Genomic DNA, 24,762 nt, shown 5'->3' with positions numbered 1-24,762 from the left:
GATGCCGCTTTAGTTGCCCATTCAGAGCCAACTCTTCAGCGCTTGACATCCTGTTTTGCGGAAACTGCCAAAATATTTGGCCTGGAAGTCAGCCTGAAGAAAACTGAGGTCCTCCATCAGCCAGCTCCCCACCATGACTACCAGCCCCCCCACATCTCCATCAGGCACACAAAACTCAAAACGGTCAACCAGTTTACCTATCTCGGCTGCACCATTTCATCAGATGCAAGGATCGACAACGAGATAGACAACAGACTCGCCAAGGCAATTAGCGCCTTTGGAAGACTACACATAAGAGTCTGTAAAAACAACCAACTGAAAAACCTCACAAAGATAAGCATATACAGAGCCGTTGTCATACCCACACTCCTGTTTGGCTCCGAATCATGGGTCCTCTACCGGCATCACCTACGGCTCCTAGAACGCTTCCACTAGCGTTGTCTCCGCTCCATCCTCAACATTCATTGGAGCGCTTTCATCCCTAACGTCGAAGTACTCGAGATGGCAGAGGTCGACAGCATCGAGTCCACGCTGCTGAAGATCCAGCTGCGCTGTGTGGGTCACGTCTCCAGAATGGAGGACCATCACCTTCCCAAGATCGTGTTATATGGCGAGCTCTCCACTGGTCACCGTGACAGAGGTGCACCAAAGAAGAGGTACCAGGACTGCCTAAAGAAATCTCTTGGTGCCTGCCACATTGACCACCGCCAGTGGGCTGATATCGCCTCAAACAGTGCATCTTGGCGCCTCACAGTTTGGCAGGCAGCAACCTCCTTTGAAGAAGACTGCAGAGCCCACCTCACTGACAAAAGGCAAAGGAGGAAAAACCCAATACCCAACCCCAACCAACCAATTTTCCCCTGCAACCACTGCAACCGTGTCTGCCTGTCCCACATTGGACTTGTCAGCCACAAACAAGCCTGCAGCTGACATGGACATTTACCCCCTCTATAAATCTTCGTCCGCGAAGTCAAGCCAAAGAAAAAAGAATTCTAAGGCAAAAGGCGTAGCAATTTTTTTTCATAAGAGTTTATCTTTTGAGTTACATACTGTAGAAGGGAATGCTGGGAGGGTTTTAAATGTGGACTGTAAAATCTTTATTGAATTTTGGACTTTACTTAATATCTATGCACCTAATGTAGATGGTGAATGTTTTATTTCAGATGTTTTTTTTATTAAGTGAAGCTAATAAATTTTTTTTAGTTGGGGGGAATTTTAATTGTGTTTCAGATCCTTTGATGGATAAATCCCCAAAACGTATTAGAAAATCAAAGATGATGATACAAATTGGGGTGTTAATGGAAGATTTAAATTTGGTAGATATTTGGAGAAGGATTAACCCTACAGAGAAAGATTTTCTTTTCATTCTTCTCGACATGATTCCTTTTCTAGACTAGATTTTTAAAAAATATCATCATATTTACAAGGAAAGGTATTACAGGTGGAATCTAAGAGTAGAGTTAAATCAGATCATTCTTTATTATTTTTTCCTTATGAAATTTCAGAGGTAGTACATTCATCCTATAGATGGACATTTAATACAATATTGTTGAAAAAAACCTGAGTTTATTACTTTTGTTAAAGAACAGATTGATTTTTTTCTTAATTGAAAATACTAATTCAGTTAAAAGTCATTTTGTACTATGGGATGCATTAAAAGCTTATTTAAGAGGGAAATAATTAGTTATACTACTAAAGTTAAGAAAGGATATATGGCTGAGAGTCTTAAATTAGAAAAGCAAATTGATGAACTGGAGAAAGAATTTCAGAAGAGAGTGACAGAAGATCAGAAAATAGCTTTGACTAAATTGAAACTGTGATATAACACGTTACAGACTTATCAATTTGATGTTTACTTAATTGGTCTAAGCAACGATATTATGAGTGGGTGAGAAGGCACATAAAGTACTTGGATGGCAGTTAAAGAAGGAACAGACTTCAAGGGTTATTAATGCTGTTAGAAAGAATTCAACAGTTACCCATAAACCTCAGGAAATCAATGACCAGATTTATTCATTTTATTAAAAAATTATATACTTCTGAGGGGAGACACGATAAAATGGATCTATTGATTCTTTTTTTTATCTACATTAACATTAACAGCATTAGAAGAAGAGGATATTATAGATTTGGAAGCTCCGTTTACAGATCTAGAAATTAAGGTGGCTATGTTGAAAATGCCCAATGGTATGTCACCAGGTGATGATGGGTTTTCGGTGGAATTTTATAAATTTTTATGAGGAATTATCCTCGGTGTTTGGGGAGGTACTACAACAAGTGACTGAACATTATGAATTACCAGAATCTTGTTCTAATGCTTTAATTACTGTAATTCCAAAGAAAGATAGAGATCTGTTAAAGGTGTCTTCGTATAAATCTATTTCTTTATTGAATGTGGACTATAAAATAATAGCTAAAATGTTAGCAAATCGACTTGCTAAATATTTGCCTAAATTGATACATGTAGACCAAACAGGTTTTATTAAAAATAGACAAGCTTCAGATAATATTCTTCGATTAATTAACTTGATCAATGCATGTCGGCAGCAACCCAACCATCCAATGATGGTTGCACTTGATGCGGAAAAAGCTTTTGATAGGGTAGAATGGGATTTTTATTTAAGGTTTTAGAAAAGTTTAAATTTGGTCCTTTTTTATTGGTTGGGTTAAAGCTTTATATGCAAACCTGACTGCTAGGGTGGTGACAAATTGACAAGTTTTGTCATCATTTAAATTGACACGTTCTACCCGACAAGGTTTGCCATTCTCACCAGCCCTGTTTGCATTGGCCATTGAAACGTTAGCTCAATTAATAAGGCAAAATGAGCAGATATAAGGGATGAGAGTTCTGGATGAAGAGTATAAGATTAATTTATTTGCAGATGATGTTTTGATATATTTAACAAACCCAGAACAATCCTGGCCACACTTACAGGAATGTTTATTACAGTACGGATTATTATCTGGATATAAAGTTAATTGGAATAAAAGTGAAATTTTGCCAGTTGAAGGAGATTATTCAGTTTATAAAAATGTTACTAATTTGAAATGGTCAGATAAAATTAAATATTTAGGAATAATTGTGAATACAGAGTTTCAATCTTTATATAAATTAAATCATGTTCCATTATTGAAAAAGATTAAAGCAGATTTAATTAAGTGGAAGGACCTTCTGTTAACTCTAATTGGCCAGGTTAATTGTATTAAAATGAATATTTTTCCATGTATTCAATATTTGTTTCAATCAATACCATGTTTTCTTACAAATAACTTTTTTCAGGACTTAAATAAAATCACTAGGGAATTTTTATGGAAAGGTAAACTAGCAAGGGTAGCATTAAATAAACTTACCTGGAAGTATGCATTAGGTGGATTACAATGACCTCACTTTCAGAACTTTTATGAAGCAGCCCAACTTAAATTCATTAGTGGTTTGATGGATTTGGATCGGCCTCCAAGTTGGGATAAAGTTGAGATGGCATATATTTCTGAAACTGCAATACATCAATTTATATTTTGGTGGAATATAAATTTATTTCAGGAGTATAATATGCTGATATTAAAACATTTATTGATGTTATGGACAAAAAAGAAAAAGATTATAGGATCAAAAAGTAAATTATCTACTTTAATGCCATTATATAATAATCAGCTTATTACTTTTTAATTATTTTATAGTCATTTAAAGAATTGGGATTTTAAGGGTATAAAAACATTACACGATTGCTTTGTCGAAATACAATTTCTTTCTTTTAATCAATTGAAAGAACGTTTTGATATCGTGGAAAATTCTTTGTTTTTTTACTATCAACTTGGATCATTGGTAAAAAATATGTATGATTTTACCTGTATTGTCGGAATTTGAGTCTTTGATTTCTTCTATACTAAAAAAGGCCTATATTTATGTTATGCATTAAGTACTACAAGATAATATAGATAAACCGGAATGGGAGAAATCTAAGCTTAAATGGGAAAATTACTTAACTTTTGTTTTTCCTGAAGAATATTGGACAGATATGTGTTACGATCGTGTTACTAGACTGACGGATATACGATATGGAATGGTTAATTTCAATTTTTTGCATCAGTTATATTTAACTCCTGAGAAATTGAATAAATGTGGCTTTAGTAATTCAAATTCCTGTTTTAGATGTGGTACATGTGTTGGAACTTTTTAACATGCTGTTTGGTCCTGTATGTATGTACAACCATTTTGGGAAGAAATTAAGTTAATTTTGGAAAAATTGTATAAGTTTAAGTTACTATTAGGTCCATCCATTTTTAATTGGGTTATGTGATTCCTTTAAAGGGATTGGGGTTGGATAAATTTCCAATTGCATTTGTATATTTAGCATTGTCTGTAGCTCGAAAATGTATAGTAAGTACATGGAAAGATAATACAGTGACAATATAATGCGATGGCAGAATGAAATGAAAGCTTGTATTGTTATGGAAAAATATATGTTTTGCATGATAATTATTCTTTTTTTTGTTAATAAGTGGTTACCATATCTGGATTATATGCATTTAGATGTACTTTGATTTATTTTAATTTTAGTTTTTCTTTATATATTTTTTGGCTCTCCTTAAGAGAGCTGGCTGAAGGTGGGGTGGGAATTTAATTTTGAAAAATTTTTAAAAATCTCTTTATTTTCCTTTTTTAAAATTCTTAACTATTTATATGTATATATATATATATATATATATATACATATGTTGTTATTGTCTGTATTTTATATGATTACCAATAATTCTTCAAATGAATAAAGTTTGAAAAAAAAAAATTGGGTGTGGGAAAAAAATGTCACTGTGTATATTTAATGAAGAACATTTGTATATATTGTTGATATGGTTCATAATGCAATAAATAAAAAGTTACAATGAGTAAGTTGCTAGGATTTAGCTCTTGGGTCCAGACGACCCTTACCCTCTTATAGCATATTCAGGCTAACCATTGAAACTTTATGAGTGTTTTCTAACATTTCTCATTTTTTTTATGATTCGTGTCCTCTCAATAAAAACAATTATTTTCAACATCGTATTTGGCTGGTCACTAGTGCTACACTAAAAATTATGTTCTGAAAAGCAACCAGGCCAGGTTAAAATTCAGCAGCTTCCATTCATTGAAGATTTTGCTGTATAATAGCATATACTGATTTCCCACATCCATTTCTATAATTATTCTGATAAATATTGAATCATATTCTGGATTAATTTTAAAATAATTATAATGGCAGATTCCTACCTAATCTTTTTTATTACATTAATACCGTCAGTTGAATGTAATTCACCAGAACATTTTTGTGAGCTATTAACTAATATTTGGACACCAAAGATTTTTCTTAACTGAAAATAAACTATATAGCCCAAGCGTTTTGTTTTACGGATTGCTGGAAGAAAATTGCTTTCACATTATTTCCATTTTCTTCTGTAAGTAAAAGTATTGAAAATGACAGAAACACAAAATTAAAAATTTAGTCTTCATTTATCCTATAGCAACACTGGGCATCAGAGATGACCATTGATTCATCGCGTCGAGTGCTTTTTAATTTCATATCCATAGCTTATATTTTAAAAAGTGTCCATTGCCTTTTGCCTAACATACTTCTCAGTGGATGACAAAAGGGCTGACCATCTTCATTTCTCATTAGATTCCTGGTCCATTTCATTGTGGCTGCCCAGCCACAAAAATGATATTCCACTAGTTGGAAGAGGACTACAGAACTGAGGCGAGAGCACAATATATATTAATGGGAAGCTGAAAAATGAGCTCCTGTTCCTCCTTATGATACACATATCAGTTTACAAAAGTAATTTTAGATTTGCCTTTTTATGGCCCACTCTTAAACATTGACTTAGGTGTCAGTCAAGCACATTCAGCTTAGCAAATGTGTGAGTGAGCATTGGACACTGACCTGCATATATAAATGTGGTGGTTTCCATATTTAGGTGAATGCTTGAATGTTTGAGATAAAATGTGGTGACATGTGGAAACAACAAATTGCACACTTTGGTTTCAGTTCCCCCAATGCCTCATTTTCACCAAGTGAAAAAACATTAACCTTTTCCAGGAGTCCAAAAATTTTTTTTTGATTATGGATACATGTTATCACATCAAAAATAAAGGTAAAGATTCCATTATTGTCACATAATACTACATTTAAAATGTAACATACGTTAAATTCTTTAACTCTGTCTACCTTGAAGATGGACTCCCCACTTTTGTTAAGCACCCATCACAGAAATGAGGCCCCAGCAAGGAATAGACTCGGGTCCCCTGGTTTACAAGACCAGTGCTCTAACCACTGAGCTATTGGAGCCTCCCAATACATCCCAACCATAAAATGACAAAAACAAGTATATTTTCTCAGCATTTCTAAATGTTATTTTAGTATATTTATCATTACTCCCAGAGTTTCGGTGCTTACACTCTACCACCAGGATTTAATTGGCAAATAAACACAAGAATTTCAGACACTGGTATCTTGAGTGAACAAAGAAAAGTTGGAGGGATTCCACTGATGTTTCTTTAAAGATTCCAGTTTAAAAAAAACATTCCACTAACTCCTGATATATACTTGGAGCACTAACAGCATTTTATTAATAAATACTGCTTGGACCATAAATGCCTGCCTTTAACTGATGAGTTGCTTTCTTTCCCAGAAAATCCTGGAAGAGACATTAATGAAATTCTAGCACCCTGTGCTTATAAAAAATCTGAGAGTCGCCAATTGATGGGAAGCTCAATGTGCTTCACCTTGGAATCAATTTCTACTCTGCCCTTGAAATGTCATTACAAGAAAATTATGTCCTACTTAAGCAGGCTATTGAGGAATTCTGCTTTCCAAAGCTCATTTGTTCTGTCTTGAAGTATATTTCTGGAAATATGTTACTAATCAGACTGGAAGGCTCCCTAGTCAGTCTGTTTAGAGTGTGACAAATTGTCATTTTGTGCAAGTACTGCAGGACAAGCAATCACCAAAGCATGTAGCCATGTTAACTCAGCTATAGTTAACATCAGCCAGCCCTTATAAATATTACTGTATATTTTTTTCTATTCTTAATGAGTGACCATTGGTGAAAGGATAAAAATCAGTCCTTTGAAATAAAATTTCAGCATATTGATATCTTCTGAAAACTGTAATACTGTAGCCTGTGTGCTACATGAAGTGTGGTGTAAGAACGATGCACCTACAGTTGAGTTGAGGACACAGACTGATGTATTGCACTGCCAGCTCTGTTTATATTAACTCCCTGCCTCTGACGACTGGAGTGATGTCATTGCAGCACCTGCCTCTGACTGGCCGGCATTCACACCGTTCCTCTGCATTGTGGGGACTGAGTCTCATCTGGCTAGCTAATGCCTACGTGGGCTGGTTTCATGCAGTCAAAGGTGAGGTTTCCTCTTTTCTGGGAATGTCCAATACATATGTAGGCCCATTGTGCCTGACCATTCTGTACTGCCCCTCATATGGCTGTTGGAAAGGTGCCCAATGCACTCCCCTTCGCTCAAAAACATATTCGCATGTGCGCAAGTCCTTGGGGATGAAAGATTTAGGCTGGTTGTGCAGCAAGGGCTATGGAGTAGCTAGGATACCCAGTCTTTCCCTCAGCTGTTTCAGAGCCGCAACGAGGGTTTCTGGATCCTTGGCAATGGCCAAGAACTCCCTGAGACCATTTCTGCTGTGGAAGCATTAAAATCCTCTTTTGACACCGTGCATATCCCTAGAAGGACCCAAGGCAGTTAGGCCCCTTGAAATGGGCAATCTAATCTGTTGGCCTGCGGGTGATTTGCTATGGTATAGTGGAGTTGGGTTCCCAACAGTTTGGCTAGCGCAGACCAGAGCTCTGAGGTAAACTGCACTCCCCTGTCAGAGGTGAGATGTTCCGTTACTCTGAACCTGGACACCCAGGTGTTGAGTAGTGCCCTGGTGCGTCCTTGTGGTTGTGTCAGCTATCGGGACCACTTCCAGCCACCTTGTAGAGCAGTCAACTATAACGAAGAGGCATCTTTCCCCATAGAAAATTGGTAGCAGCCCCACAACGTAGACATGGGTGTGACTGAACCTAAGCTGCGCTGGCTCTAAAGTCTTGGAAGGTACATTTGTATGAGTTTGCACCTTGGACGCCTGGCAAAGCATGCAGGTCTTGGCCCACTAACTGAACTGCATGTGGAGCCTGTTCCAGATGAATCTGCTGGCCACCATCTTTACCATAGTTCTAATGGCCGGATGTGCCAGATTGTACACCGCATTAAAGACTTGCCGTCTCCCTCCTGCCGGCATGATGGGGTAGGGTTTTCTGGTGGAGACATTGCAGAGGAATGTCTGGTTGCTGGGGGCGATGACAACATTCTCCACCCATAGGCCGAAAAGTGCCGTCCTGTACACCGGGATCTCAGGGTTGACATGTTGTGCCTTGGCTAAGGCTGAATATGCCATGAGACAGGGTGTGAATGGACTTGATGGCGGGATGGGAGAGTGCATCAGCACCTTGTTGCTCTTGCTGGCGATGTGTTGGATGTCTGTGGTGAATTCGGACATGTAGGAAAGGTGCCTCAGCTGTCTGGCTGACCACAGGTCAGACACTTTGTGGAAGGCATTGGTTAATGATTTGTGGTCTGTGAAGACCTTGAATTGCCTGCCTTCCGGAAAGTATCAGAAATGCCTGACTGTCAGGTACAGCGCCAAGAGCTCCCAGTCAAAGGCATTGTATTTAGGTTCAGGTGGCAGGAGCTGCCTGCTAAAGAAGGCCATGAACTGCCATTGGCGATTGATTAGCTGATCAAGGACCCATCTGACTGCTGTGCTGGAGGCATCCACTCTGAGGGAGGTTTGTTCCTCCAGCCTAGGGTGGACCAGAAGGGTGGTGTTGGCCAGAGTGTCTTTTGCCTTCTAGAATGCATCTGAAACCTCTTCATCCCAGGTACCATCTTTATTTTTCCCCGCAATGAGTGCGAAAAGGAGGTGCATGATCTGAGCTGCTGTTGGTATGAATCGATGATAGAAGTTAATCATACCAACAAAATTCTACAGCCCATTTACGGCATGAGGTTTTGTGAACCGCCCAATGGTATCCATCTTCTCAAGCAGTGGTTTCGGCCTGTACCTGTTGATCTGATGCTCCAGGAAGTCAATTGTGTCCCCCTCTGAAATGACACTTGGCGGGGTTGATGGTCAGCTCGAACTCATGAAGGTGGGCGAATAGTTGTCTAAAGTGCGCCATGTACTCTGACTGATTGCGGCTGGCCATAGGATATTATCCAAATAGATGAACACGAATGGAAGGACCCAGTCCACTTTGTCCATCAGCCACTGAAAAGTCTGAGCAGCATTCTTAACTCCAAAAAACATCCTAATGAATTCGAACAGGCCGATGGGGGTAATTATGGCATTTTGGGTATGTCCTCAGAGTGCACTGGGATTTGATGATAATCCCTGATTAAATTAACCTTTGAAAACACCCATGCCACATGGAAGTTGGCAATAAAGTCCTGTATATGGGGCACGGGGTACCTGTCCAGTGTGGTGGCCTCACTGAGGCATCAGTAATCACCACATGGCCTCCACCCTCCTGCAACCATTGGGACCATGTTCAGGGGGGCAGGCCAAGGGGCTGTCCAACCACCGCTCTATCCTCAACTCCTCCATTTTCTTAAATTCCTCTTTGGCAAGGGCAAGATTTTCGGGGGGAAGGCGGCGTGCCCTGGCATGAAGTGAGGAGTCCTTGGTGAAGATGTGGTGCCTTACCCCATGCTTTGGCTCCATGGAGGAGAATTGCTGTGCCATGATTGCAAAAAAACTCTGCCAGGATGCGTGTGTAGGAGTAGTCAGAAAGCGTGATAAAGTTGAAGTGGGGTCTGCTAGTTTGGCTTCTGCCTAGTGAGGGCAGCAGAAAAGATAATTGGATGTCCCCTACCCTCCCTGAAGGATCTCAACACCTCTCGTTGCCTCAGTAGAGCACAAGCAATAATAAAGGATCCCACCCACCCTGCCCTGCATTTGTTTGACCTACTACCCTCTGGCAGATGCTACAGGTCAATCAAGACAAGAACAAACAGATTCAGAAACAGCTCTTTCCCCCAGGCTGTCACTACACTGAACACACATATCCACAAATTCCCCTATCTGTCCTCCACATCTATTATACATACAGCCGACACCCCCCCTCTATTCACATAAAGGACATAAACGGCACTGTAAATTAAATTTTTTATTTAACTTCTGTGGTGCTGCCTGTGGTTGCGTCGCTGCATTGGTAACCTTGAACTGCTGTCATAAATCTCGTTGTATAACTTGTACAATGACAATAAAAAGCTATTTGATTTGATTTGATTTGGTTTGAGTAAAAGTCCACTTAAATCAGTGGTCATCAAATTGTAGGGACATAGCGTACTTGCCGTGAGTTTGCTTAGAGGTGCTGTTCGCTGCCCTCAGTGCCAGGCCTGGCTTGGTATTCCCAGGTGTCATTGGCCATAGCGGGAAGGACACATTTCAGCACTAATGTCCACGAGGAACCGCCTTTGCAGCCATTAACAATGGTTGGCCATGGCATTTCCCGGAAACGCGCAGGGTGGGCAGCATCATTGATGACGACAGCAATATGGCTGGGTAGGGGATCTACTTGGCTCTCCATCTGCTGTGGCCTTGTTGCCGGCTGTGGTTGGGGCTTGTGTTCTGTTCCACCGAGGTACCATTTTTTTCGCTATCTTGAACACATGGGCTGCGACTTTACTTGGGTCACTGAAGTCCTCACCAGCGAGCAAGAGTTGAATATCCTTGGGCAGTTGCTCCAGGAAAATCTGCTCATAGAGCAGGCAAGGACTGCCATGTCCTGGTCAAGCGAGGTCACTACATAGTAGTGGTAGTAGGTGTCGGTGGCAGCGGCAGTGATCTGTTAAAGGTGGAACTGGGCCTCAGCCTGTTCGAACACACATGTGGCTAAGACACCCAGAAAATTGGCAGCTTTAGCGAGACCACATGGAGAGTTGCTTTAGTCCGTCATCTGCCAATTGGACCTTTTAGGCTCACCATTGTAGTGTCAGTGCTACCACAAAGTGTGGAGTAAGAATGATACATGCACACTCGAGTCGAGGGTGAAGACGGATTTATTGCTCTGCCAGCTCTGTTTATATTTACTCCCTGCCTCTGATGTCAGGAGAGACATCATCGCAACACTTGCCTCCGACTAGCCAGCATTCCCGCCATTGCTCGCTGTTTCCTACAGTGCGAGAGATCACGTGGGACAATGGCCATTGATCCCTTGGGGGGCCTTGCGATCGCTACATTTGTTGGCCATTATGTGGGCTGGGTCACAACTTGGTTCGCGGGCTGCTACAGTATCAAACAGAGCTAGAGGAACAAAGCAGGCCATGAAGCATCTATAGAAACACAAGGCCATCAATATTTCATGCCTGAGACCATCTTTAAGAGTGACAAAATTCAAGTAGATACCCATATAAAGGTTGAAGGGGAGGAGTACAGGCCAAGAGCTAATAGGTGGATGCTAATGGGAGAGGGTAGAAGAGAAAGAAAGTGAGAAATTATAGGGGTAGATGTCAGAGGGCTAAGAAAGATAGCTCTGAGAGGAGAAGGAAGGGAAGGGGATAGGGAGCTGGAGGAAGGGAAAGAGAGATCTGAGCAGGGGGTTCATTGGGTATAAGCCCACCCTCTGCTGGACATCATGATGCCCATGGCATGATGTCACCCTTCTATATATATATATATATATATATATTTATATATATAAAACCCTGTGTGTCAGTAGCCAGGTTAAGAAAGCATCCGACTCTGAGTCTTAATTGTGTGAGTGCATACACAACAGAGGAAACGAGAATGGGATACAAATCCTACACATACTCCATGCACCAACCATGAGGTGCTGATCCACTACGACCCTCATAAAGAAGTTACACTAGCTGTGGATGCTTTGCCAGTGGTTCTAGGAGCAGTACTATCCCAAATCACAGAAAAAGGTGAGCAACCAGTAGCGTATGCTTCATGATCATTAACCACAACCGAATGCAATCAAGCCCAACCCTCATCTGTTATCCCTACTATTCTGTGATCTCTGCCTGCAATGAGAGTTGTGAAATTGCATGATAATGCATGGATGGATATATGAGGAAGTGGATAGAAAAACAAATGGTTTGCCTAAAGTGTAAGTGAGTGAGGAAAGATGTTGCAGAGTAGGTGGAGATGAGATGAGGTTTGATGTGCTAAACCTGATGTGATTGGAAGTGAAATCTTTCATGACTAGATTAAATCATGAATCACTTCCCACACTGAATCTAAGATTGTCTTTCATAGTCCTGATGCTAACTAACCCTTTGGACAACCTCTGACTATGCTTCTTTCTTGTTTGCTGTAACAGTAGTTATCCCATTTGCTGGCTCTTGAGATATGAGAAATTATCCACTTTATTCCAGAGTCACCCGTGGAAGGCAGTCTACAACAGGGGGGGCAGATTAGTGAAGGGCTCCTTTATCTTACTGAGGTTAAGTGTGAGGCCCATTCCCATCTGTTATAGTGAAAAAAACCTAATGATGTTTTGGAGCCTTTAAGCACGTGCAGACACAATTACCACCTGTGTATTGCAGCTCAGCTACTGAGTTTGGGTAATCTTGGTTGTGGGGTGTGATTACTACAGCTGCATAGTTACCCTTTAATTCTGAAGATTAGCTCCATTCCTCGGGCAATCTGTTGGGAGTGAGATGCAGCTATTCAGAGTAAGATTGGAAAAAATGTGTTTGAGAAATTGTGCAGTCTCTTTTGACATTATTCTAGAGTATATTTGAATTTCTTTGCACTGCTTCCTCTGCAAAGAATAATTTCACATCTAGGGTATGATTTGGACATTCTGCACACATTGCTTACTTCAAAACAAATTAGATTTATACTTGTGTCTCATGTCACTGGTATCCACATAACTGTTCATGGATTTTCCATGTGGACCCCCCACTTTCCCTTCTGGATTGCATGGGAGAGTTTATCCCTAGCTAATCTTAGTGTCATCCTACATCTTGTCCTGAAGGCAACATCACGAGGTCTGAGAAAGGCCTGAACCTCTGCAAGGTTTCTGGTTAGCCTGAGTAGTGAAGCATTTGATCTCAGTGAAATCCTCAATGCACTTGCTGATCTGGCCAGTCATTGAGCTCGTGTACTGTTGTAGGTGGCTGCTTCTTTGAAACTGCTCCACTCTGTGGTCTAAAAGTAGCCTTGCAGCACTGGTGTGCCCCTCCCCCCATCCCCAACCACCTCCCCCCCCCCCCCCCCCCACCATGGCCATGTCCTGATTTCCCTGCGATCTGACCAAGTTTGCTTTACCTGCAGTCTGTATGCTATCATTTGCAGAACAGAAAAGTAATCTGAGTAACCAAGGTAGGGGCAAGGTGCAGCCTTGCATGCACCAGGAATGTTGGTGTACACCGATTCAAAGGTGTTATCTCCTCTGGTGGCAATGTCACATACTGTTGACATGGTAATAAGACCATTTTCAGGTCGGTGTGATTGAAGTTGCCAGAGACACTGGATCCATTTCAGTTTACCTATAGAAGAAACCTTTCCACAGTCGATGTTATAGTGGCTTCAGTCCATCCTGGCCCAGCTGAAGAATGATGCCTTATATGTCAAGCTGTTGTTCATTAACCAGCTCAGCATTTAATATGATCATTCCCCAGATGCAGATCAAGAAGCTGTTCTCAATGAGATTCAACACCCCTCTCTGTAACTGGATCCTGGACTTCCTAACAGTCTGCCTGAGTCGATAGCGGAATGTTGAGCACCGTAATCCTGAGCACCAGTGCAACTCAAAGCTGCATGCTCAGCCCGCTCCAGTTCATGCTACTGACCCATGACTGCATCGCCAGATCCAGCTTCAACAGTGTCATTGAGTTTGTAGATGATACAACAGTAGGTGGACTCATCAGCAACAACAATATTTTGCACTACAGAGAAAAGGTGGAAAATCTCATTAAATGACACGAGAATAAGAACCTGAGTATCAATTTGGACAAGACGAAGGAGATGATCATGGACTTCAGGAGGACCAGGAACAGCCACCCTCCACTACAAATCAACAACTCTGTAGTAGTGAGAATGTAGACCACCAAGTTCCTTGGAGTTCACGTAACTAGTGACCTAACATAGACATTAAACATCTCTTCACTTATCAGGAAGGTACAACAGCAGCTACACTTCCTGAGAAGACTGAAGCAGACAAAGCTACCAGCCACCATTATGTCAACCTTCTATAGGTGTTCTATCAAGAGCATCCTGGCCAGCTGCATCACAGTGTGATATGGTTGCTGTAGAGAAATGGATCGAAGATCAATCCATACGACCATAAGAGTGGCAGAGAGGATAATTGGAGACTCCTTCCTATTCCCCCCCCCCTCCCGACATGATTTATCAGGATTGCTGTCTGAAGAAGGTGCACAAAATCATTGAGGACCCCTTCCACACTGCACACAGCATATTTCAGCTGCACCTTTTGGGGAAGAGATACAGGATGGCATTAATATTGACTTTTCAATTTCCATTAACACCCTCCCCCTAATCTCTCTCTTTCAGTATCCCTCTGTCTCTTTTTCTCTAGCTCTCCGCACCATTCCCTTCCCTACCCTCCTCCCATCATTGAACAGCATTTTTTTCTCTTCTAGCCCCCCAACCTGTATCTACTTCTTCCCTGTACTCCCACTCCTTGGCCCTTCCTCTCCTCACCCTCACTCCCTTTTCTCCTCTCCTCTCCTCCTTCTCCCCTTTTACCTCCCACTCCCCCTCCTATTTTATTTTGGCATAAGCATGTTTTTGCTTATACCTGACAAAGGGCCCAGGCTCAAAATGTTAGTCACCCTTTACTTCCAGAGAATTCTGCGAGACCTGCTGTGTTTCTCCAGCATGTTTGTGAATTGCACGTCACATTTTATTCTTCTCAGATTTCACCTAACATTCACCTAAACCATATAACCATATAACCAAAAACCATATAACCACTTACAGCACAGAACAGGCCAGTTCGGCCCTACTAGTCTATGCCGTAACAAATCCCCACCCTCCAAGTCCCACTGACCAGCACCCGGTCCATACCCCTCCAGTCCTCCAGTCTTCTCCTATCCATGTCTTTCCTTAAATGTAACCAATGATCCCTCCTCAACCACATCTGTCGGAAGCTCATTCCACATCCCTACCACCCTTTGCGTAAAGAAATTTCCCCTCATGTTCCCCTTATAATTTTCCCCCTTCAATCTTAAACCATGCCCTCTAGTTTGAATCTCCCCCACTCTTAATTGAAAAAGCCTATCCACGTTTACTCTGTCTGTCCCTTTTAAAATCTTAAACACCTCTATCAAGTCCCCTCTCAATCTTCTACGCTCCAGAGAAAAAAGCTCCAGTCTGCACAACCTTTCCCTGTAACTCTAACCTTGAAATTCTGTCAACATTCTCGTGAACCTTTTCTGCACTCTCTCTATTTTGTTTATATCTTTCCTATAATTTGGTGACCAAAACTATACCAGTACTCCAAATTTGGCCTCACCAATGCCTTGTACAATTTCATCATAACCTCCCTACTCTTGAATTCAATACTCCGATTTATGAAGGCCAACATTCCAAATGCCTTCTTCACCACACCATCTACCTGAGTATCAGCCTTGAAGGTACTATTTACCACAACTCCTAAATCCCTTTGTTGCTCTGCACATCTCAATAGTCTACCATTTAATGCATATTCTGTTTACAACAGTCATTTTCTTTGGAAAGGCTTGGTTATGAAGCATAATTTGATCTCACACTATTTCAAAATAGCTACTCAAATGAATCAGTTTGATGATGAATCCCAAGAGTAATCTTTCAAGAAGTCATCAAAATGATTACGCAAATAAGGTGCTTTTGGCACCAAGCTAAAATTCCGTGAAGCAAATGGTTCAAATTCTGAGCAATGGAAGTAGTGCAAGTGAACATAATGAAATCTCAGCAAGTTTTCAGTTTCAACCATGGATGAAATTTACTGATGTTAGGAGCTTAGTGTTAAATAGAACACATTTTGGATTCAGATTTGTCATGGATCATTCCTTGGTTTAATTATAAGTTGCATAATATATTGTTGAGTGCAGATGGAGAGCTTTTTTTCTCTCTGCAACGGGAGGGGAATAACTACCGTTTGCTGTAAACAAAAACAAGCATAGTCAGAGATTGTCCAAAGGGTGAGCATTAGGAGTATGGATGATAGATTCAATATGAGAAGTGATTTTATGATTTAACCTTGTCTTGAAAGGTCAGAAAGAGACTTTACCATCCGGTTTAATATATCAAACATCATCTCATGTCCAACATCTTTCTTCACTCACCTCCATTTTAAACAGGTCATTTGGTTTTCTGGACACTTCCTCACATCTTTGTCTAATCATGCAATTTCACAACCCTTGCTATTGCTTCAAAATTGACTGCACTGATTGGATGAATACAATTGTCTAAAATCTTATCTTTCTCAGGGCAGAGAGAGCACATAAGGGAGAAATGATGAAGAAATAGATATTCACAGATTTCTCCACTGGCAATTGCAGAGCAAGGACCAATGTGGTCCTTGCCATACCAAAGCCTCAGTGTGGCAGAAGACAGAATATAATAGGTACGTGACCACAAAATTAAATATCACAGACTCACATTATACCAATTTCAACATCAGTTGAACAATGATCAGATTCATAATTTTGGGATGCAATATTCTTTTAATTACTTATTCATCTATTTTTTAGCCATCTAAACATGTCACGGAAGCAGTCTAACAACTATTCCTGATTGGGAAATTATTCCTTTTGAGGGTCCACTGTTATAAGTTTCATTCTTGCCATGTAGCAGCTCAGATACTTGGTTGGGAGTCAAAGAGATATTTAGAATTTATACCATAACACTACAAGAAGTAGGAGCAGAATTAGGCCATTCAGCCCATTATGTCGGCTATGGCATTCAGATCATGGCTGATTTTGGTTTTTTTTCTCTCACCTCCATTTTCTTGTCTTCTCCTCATAACCTTTGACACCCTTGCTGATCAAGAACCTATCAACCTCTGGTTTAAGTATGCTGTACCCAATGACAGCCTCCTCAGTGGCGGTGACAACAAATTCCACAAATCCATAGTCCCATACCTGAAGAAACATTGCATCACCTATGTTCTAAAAGGATGTCATTTATTTTGAGGCTGTGCCTCTGGTCCCAGACTGTCTCACTACTGAAAACAAATTATCCATGTACACGCAATCCAGCCCTTTCTATACTCAGAATGTTTCAATGAGATTCCCTCATCCTTTTTCTATACTTCTATACTATCCTTTTGGAGAATGTATACCTTTTCAAGTTCTGCTCAGCTGGACACAGGTTCCTTTACTGAGGGAGTCATTAGTGAAGTGGATAATTATTTTGAGGCAGGTGAAAATCTGTGAGATTCTGGTTAGCTTTTCACTGCACACTGCAATATGTTTCTCTTTCTTGGGAAAGATTGACCAGCTCCATGGAATATCAATCACAGCAACTGAATGAGTCAATACACACCTGAGAACATAGCAATATGTCTGGCATACATAATAGGTTGATGTCTCTCTCAGTCTCCAAATGGACTAGATGAATCAGGCTTGTGAGAAGTTTGACAGAAAAATTGATGTAGACATAGGGATTATCAATGAATCCCAACATCCCATCCACTCCAGCAGACTCCCCATGAGAATGTGCCAACAGAGAAACTTAATCCAAGAAGTTTTCTGGGAGTAATCATTAATTGGACAACCATAATCTGAACATGTGTACAAAATTCCAAAAAGGTTTGAAAAGAGAGGGACGCAAAAAGTATGGTCAAACCTCAGAAAGGATTGAAAAGGAGTGATGTTGTCTATATGCATTTCAGTAAGACCTTCAATAAGGTTTTGCATGGAAGGTTTGCTAGGAAGGTTCAGGCGCTAGGTATTAACTTTGAGATAGTCAGATGGATTTAACAGTAGCTGGAAGGGAGATGCCAGAGAGTCGTAGTGGATAACTATTTGTCAAGCTGGAGGCCAGTAACAAGCGATGTGACTCAGGGTTGGGTTCCTTGCTGTTTATCATTTACATTAATGATCTGGATGATGGGGTGGTAAATTAGATTAGTAAATATGTGGATGATACAAAAATAGGTGGAATTGTGGATAATGAAGAAGGTTTTCAAAGATTTCAAAAGGATTTGGACTGCTTAGAAAAGTGGGCTGAAAGATGGCAGATGGAGTTTAATGCTGATAGTGTGAAGTGCTTCATTTTGGAGGGAATAATCAAAACAGGACATACGTAGTACATGGGAGGGCATTGTAGAATGCAGTGGAACAGAAAGATCAAGGAATAATGGTTCATCATTCCTTAAAGGTAGAATCGCATGTGGATAGGATGATGAAGAAATCTTTTAGTATGCTGGCCTTTTTAAATCAAAGCATAAAATACAAAAGTTGGGAAATGATGTTGAGACTGATCAAGGCATTGGTGAGGCCAAATTTGGAATGCTGTGTGCAGTTCTGGACACCAAATTATAGGAAGGATATCAACAATGTAGAGAAAGTGCAGAGAAGATTTAGGAAAATGTTACTTGGGTTTCAGAATCTAGATTACCAAGAAAGATTGTGCAGATTAGGTCTTTATTTCTTGGAGCGTAGAAGGTTGAGGGGTGATTTGATAGAGGTATTTAAGATTATGAGGGAGATAGATAGAGTTAATGTGGATAGGCTTTTTCCCTTGAGGGTAGGATAGATTGATACAAGAGAACATGAGTTAAGAGTTAAGGGGCAAAGGTTTAGAAGTAACATAAGGGGAACTTCTTCACTCAGAACGTGGTGGCTGTATGGAATGGGCTTCTGGGAGAAGTAGTGGCAACAGGGTCCATTAGTCATTTAAGGAAAAATTGGATAGGTATATGGATGGGAGGGGAATGGAGGGTTATGGGCAAGGTGCAGGTAGATGGGACTAGAGGAGAGTACTTGGTTCAGTGCAGTCTAGAATGGCTGAGATTGCCTGTTTCTGTGTTGTAATTGTTATATTGTTAAATGGTTATATGATTTAACAGATAGCAGCTGATTGTGCAATTGAGGTCAGGTGACCCAAAAATCATTATAAAAGTGAGGAACTGTGAAGCAAAGCAGTCACTGATAGAGCAGACATCACCAGAGTGGACTGAGTCAGATTTAAGGCTTTGGCTCAAGGAGCTTTGGTGAATAGGGGCTGAGGTGGTGGTACAAAATAAGGCCATCTTATTCATGAAACAAAAAGGATTTCAGCTTGTGGGCACAGGTAAGGGAAGATTTTATATTTCATTTTTTTTTTCCTCTAGTCGTAGACACTAGGAATGGCAGCCAGGGCATGAGAATGCTCCTCTTGCAGAATGTGGGTTGTCAGGGAAGCCAGTAGTATCCCTGACAACTTCATCATAGTGCATCCAGCTGCAGCTTCTGACAAATTGATTGGAGCTGGAGTTGGATGAACTCTTGATCATTCAGAAGGCAGAGTGGATGATAGACAGGAGTTACAAGGAAGCTATCACACCTAGGAGGCAAGAGATGATAGACAGATGAAAGTAAGAAGAGGGAAAGGGAACAAGCAGTCAAGACTGGGGACCCCAAGAAGACATTCCATTTAATAACGTATACTATTTTTATACTGTTGTTGGGGGGGGGGGGGGTGGCTGAGAGGGTGTAAATGAACTACCAGGGACAATCCAGTGATCAGGTCTCTGGTATGAAGTTTGGTCTTGTCGCTAAGGAGGGAAGGGAGAAGAGGTGAGCTGTAGTGATAGGAAATAGGGGCTAACTTGGTCCATGTAGGGAAGGGTGAGGAGGCCCTTAAAGGAAGGTTCAGAGAGTTAGGTGCTAGATTGAAGGACAGGACCTCAAGGATTGTGATTTCAGAATTCCTCCCCATGCCATGTATCAGTGATGTTAGAAATAGGGAAGATAATGCAGCTTAACACATGGCTAAAGAGGGAGGGAGGGAGGGAGGGAGGGAGGGCGGGAGGGTGGGCGGGCGGGCTTCAGGTTATGGATTATTGGGCTCTCTTCCATGGAAGGTGGGACCAGTCTGCCAGGATGGTTTGTATCAGTACTAGAGTGAGACTCCTATCCTTATGGGAAGATTTGCTAATGGTGCTCCATGGGGTTTAAGCTAGATTTGAAGGGGGATGGGAACCAATGTGCCAGAGCAGAGGAGGAAGGAAATGATGATGTGAAAATTGAATATAAGTCAATGGGTTGTACATCGTGGAAATGCTCACAGGTGCATCTATTTCTCTGCAATGAGTATTTTAGAAAAGGCAGATGATCTTAGATTAGCATGGAATGGTACATGAGATTATGACATTCTGGCCATTAATGAAACTTGGTCGCAGGAGAAGTAGGACTGGCAGGTCAATGTTCTTAGTTTCTGTTACTTCAGATGTGATAGAACAGATGTGGTGGGAGGGGTTGGTGGGGGTGGATGAAAGGGGGAGGAATGGCATTGCCCATCAGGGATAACATCCCAGCTGTGCTCAGGCAGGACAGACCAGAGGGCTCGATTACTGAAGCCATATAGGTGAAGCTGAGGAACGGGAACGGTATTACCACATTAATAGTGATGTATTATAGACTACCAAATGATCAATTAGCATTGGAGCAGCAAATCTGTAGAGAAAGCAGATAACTTCAAGAAACATAAGGTCAGAATAGTAGGACATTTTAACTTTCCACATATTGACTGGGACTTCCATGCAGTAAAAGGGCTGGATGACTTGGAGTTTGTCAAATGTGTTCAGGAAAGATTTCTAAGCCAATATATTGAGGTAACAACTGGATGCTCTGCAATATTGGATTTCCTTTTCAGCAATGAGACCGGGAAGGTCACAGAAGTATGTGTAAGGGAACATTTTTGGGTCCGGTCATCATAATGCCATTAGTTTCAAGTTGATTATGGAGAAGGATAGGTCTGGGCCTGGGTTGAGTTTCTAAATTGGATAAAGGCCAAATTTGAGGAACTTAGAAAGGATCTAGAATGTGTGGTTTTTGTAAATTGTTTTTGGCAAGGATGTGCAAGGTAAGTGCAGGATCTTCAAAGGTGAAATTTAGAAAGTGCAGAGTTTGAATATTCCTGTCAGGATTATAGGCAAGATTAGCAGGCATAGAGAACCTTGATTTTTGAGGGATTTTGGGGATCTGGCTCAGAAGAAGTGAGAGGTGTTTAGCAGGTAAAGATATCATGGAGCAAATGAGGTACAGCTATGAAAAGTGCAAGAAAAATCTCGAAGAAATCAAGAAGGTTAAAAGGAAATTCCTAAGGTTTTCTAGAGCTATATTAATAGCAAAAGAATATCAAGGGACAAGATCAGATTGGTTGACTATGTATGAAGCCAAAGGGATGGGGGAGTTTTTAAATGGGTATTCACTCAGGAAACTGGAACAGAGTTGAGGGAAGTAAGGAAAATATGCAGGGATGTCATGATTTTGGACCAGCTGGAAAAATGGGTTGAGAAATGGCAGATGAAATTTAATGCAGGCAAATGTTGCATTTTGGGTGGACATATCAAGAAAGGACATACATGGTAAATGATATGACACTGAAGAGTGCGTAGAACAGAGGGATCTGGGAAAAGAAATACATAATTCCCTGAAAGTGGCTTCACAGGTAGATAGGGTTGTAAAGAGAGCTTCTGGCATATTGGCCTTCATAGTATGGAATAAAGTACTTAAGATGATTTGGTAAAGTTATATAAGACATTTGTGAGGCCAAATTTGGAGTATTGCATGCTGCTTGGGTCATCTAATAATGAGAATGATATTAATAAAATAGAAAGTGTGCAGAGAAGATTTACTAGAATGTTGCCTGGACTTCAGGAACTGAGTTACAGGCAAAGATTAAACAGGTTCGTTCTCTATTCCCTGGAGCATCGAAAAATGTGATCAAAAATTTACATCAATAGCAATTTTTCAGAAATTATCTTCTTACCCTGAGGTATAAACAAAGATATTGCATCTGCTCCAACCTGGCTCTGCTTCCAGCACAGAGTCCACACTGATCACTAACCACCTAGTTTTGATAATCCTATTTAATCCCATTTTTAATCTCCCCACATTCCCAACTCCCCTCGGATTCTACTGAATCAATTTACAGTTGCCCTATGGTTTGATGAAAGCAGAAGACTCAAAATGAACACAGGTGGTCACAGGATGAACATGCAAACTCCACACAGACACTACCTGAGGTCAGCAGTGAGCCTGGGCCTCTGATAATGTAAAGCAGCAGCTCTACTAGCTGCACAACTATGCAAACACAGTTTTAGGCTCCAGCCTGGAATGTGTCCAAACTCCAAATCTTCATTGACGCTTTCATTGACGTGTTCTCCCAGTGAAAGAGGAGATTAGTGTCAAACTTCACCAATGCCTCCATTGGACCAACCCACATCTATTAAAAACCAGCGTCCACGTGGACAACATCCATCACTTTACCTTTGTTAACTACCTCTGTCACCTCCTCAAAAAAAATCAACCAAATTGGTAAGACGTGATCTGCTTCAGGTAAAGCTATGCTGACTAATCAGACCATTCCTTTCCAAATGTGCACAACTATTTTCCCTTGGTATGCTCTCCAATGTTTTCTCTACCACTGACGTGAGGCTCACTGGCCTATAATTTCCTGGATTAATCCTAGAACAATGTGGCACACAGGACCTTCAGCCCTTCTAGATTGGGATGAACTGTTGTTTTGCTGCATCCCGCTGATCTGTAACTGGACCATACCCCTCTCATCCATGTACATGTCCAAATTTTTCTTAAATGTCAAAATATGCCTGCATCCACCAATTCAGCTAGCAGCTCATTCCCCACTACTCCACATGAAGAAGTTTCCTCTACTGTTCTCCTTTCACCCTTAACCCATGTTCTCTAGTTTTTATCTTACCTAACCTCAGTGGAAAAAATTCTACTTTTATTTACTCTATACCCATCATAATTTTGTATATCTCTATCAAGTCTCCAAGATGCTAGGTGCTCGTGAGTTCAGAAATGGGACTTCAACATAACATCTCATCTACTTATTACTTTGATTTATGGTCAACGTGCCTCAAGTTCTCTTTACCAGCTGATCTACCCAACTATCCCTAGTTTCTTCTTTGTTGGCTACTCTCCAAACTTCTCAAACCTCGCCTGTTGCTAATAAGGATGCAAATTTCTTCATCAAAGCCCCAGCAATCTCCTTGCTTACCTCTTTCAAGAAACTTGAATGTTGCCCATCATGTCCCTGGGGCTTATCCACTTTTAAGCTCTTCAAAGTCCCAGCACCATCTCTTTCTTAATCTCAAAATAGCCTAATAATTTGTACAAATTTTATATAATTCAATTATTTGTTTCTAGTGTTCTAAAGTATTTAAATGTTATATTTTATTTTTTAAGCAACATTGTTAATTAATTTTCAGGGATATTCAGAAATATTCAACACTTTGAATGTTTGACAGATGGCCAAGCAGCACAGCTCATTTGCCTCATAAGTGTTTTTCATTATTTTATAGGCGAGACCGTTCTGTCCCAACCTACCTGATTAAATACTCGTTCCTGCGTCAAATATTTTGTACAGCTTTCAGTGATGATTTAATTTTTGCATTAGGCTTTGTCCTTGATGGAAGGGAGGTGGAAGATGGAGTCAACCACTGTCAAGTTGGATAATCCTGAGACATTTGATAACATTTGTCAGATATGACCTATGTCAATCATTGCATTTTGGATTTTCAACTGATTAAGAAAAATGGTCCGGAAAACTATTGGTCAACAGTCAAAACACTGTGAAAATCTGGTTTTAAAAAGATCAAGTTCAAAAATATAGTAAACAAAAACATTTAAAATTGGCACAAAGAAAGAATAAGAGGGCAGCCTTTTATTTGACACATTGAAAGTATTAATTTGTGATTACCTGGAATGCTAAATAATCAAAGTTATTTTATCTGAGTTTTTAGTTACATATTTGTCATGAAATCTAGCAAGCTGATGAAAATGGAAGTTGCCTGGGAGATGCTCTCATTGCAAGTCTTATTACCTTAATGTATCAGCCTGTCTGTTATTTATTGTTGGGATTTTCAGTTAGATAGCACCAGGATTTTGTTGATTTTCGATGTATTTCATATTATCCACAGACTTTTTTTCCAAGGTTCCCCAGGAGGAGGGTGTGGCCTTAACAAGAGTATATAATTCCCCATTATTTTTTTTTTGAGACTTCAGCTGCCTTGCTCCTCTATATAGATGACGTCTTTTATGGCATGGCTCAAGAAATCCGAAGGAAGGCAGTTTTACCATCTGCTGAAAAGAAGATGAAAAGGAATGGCTGTATTTGGAGAAAGTTTTAAAAAGTTCATTCAAGAAGAAAAGGGAAAACATAACATGATAGATATTTATCCTCTCTTCTGAAAGGAGTAGGCATGGCTGGTTGTTATCCTAAATTGGTGCATTAGGTATAACAAAAGAAATTCTGTTATTTGATTTGTTTCATTAATTTTAGAAGATGTGTTTTGATACCTTGAAATGCAGCCTAGCTCCTGAAATGTTCTGTGTTTTAGACATCCATGTCATAAGCAAGTTTCATTCTGACTCATTTACAACTATGTGTAGCCAATCTTCATTACATAGAATGGTTGATGTGCTTGGAAGAAAGAACCTTTTATAAATCAAATGGAATTCAGCTTGATCTTGTGAATAATCCTCAAAATACCAATAACAACTGCAAGAGAAACTTTGAATTTTAA

General features: G+C 40.4%; 1 pseudogene; it reads left to right on the top strand.

Annotated features, from left to right (window-relative positions):
* LOC138756685 (GTP-binding protein Rit2-like) overlaps positions 1-24,404 on the top strand; it is a 275,459-nt pseudogene extending 251,055 nt beyond the window's left edge.
* Positions 24,405-24,762: the final 358 nt, after the last annotated feature.

Source organism: Narcine bancroftii, chromosome 3 (assembly GCF_036971445.1).
Source record: "Narcine bancroftii isolate sNarBan1 chromosome 3, sNarBan1.hap1, whole genome shotgun sequence".
In the NCBI taxonomy this organism is placed as follows: domain Eukaryota; kingdom Metazoa; phylum Chordata; class Chondrichthyes; order Torpediniformes; family Narcinidae; genus Narcine; species Narcine bancroftii.
Note: the sequence above shows the minus strand (reverse complement) of the source record. Positions and strands in the feature narration are given on the sequence as shown.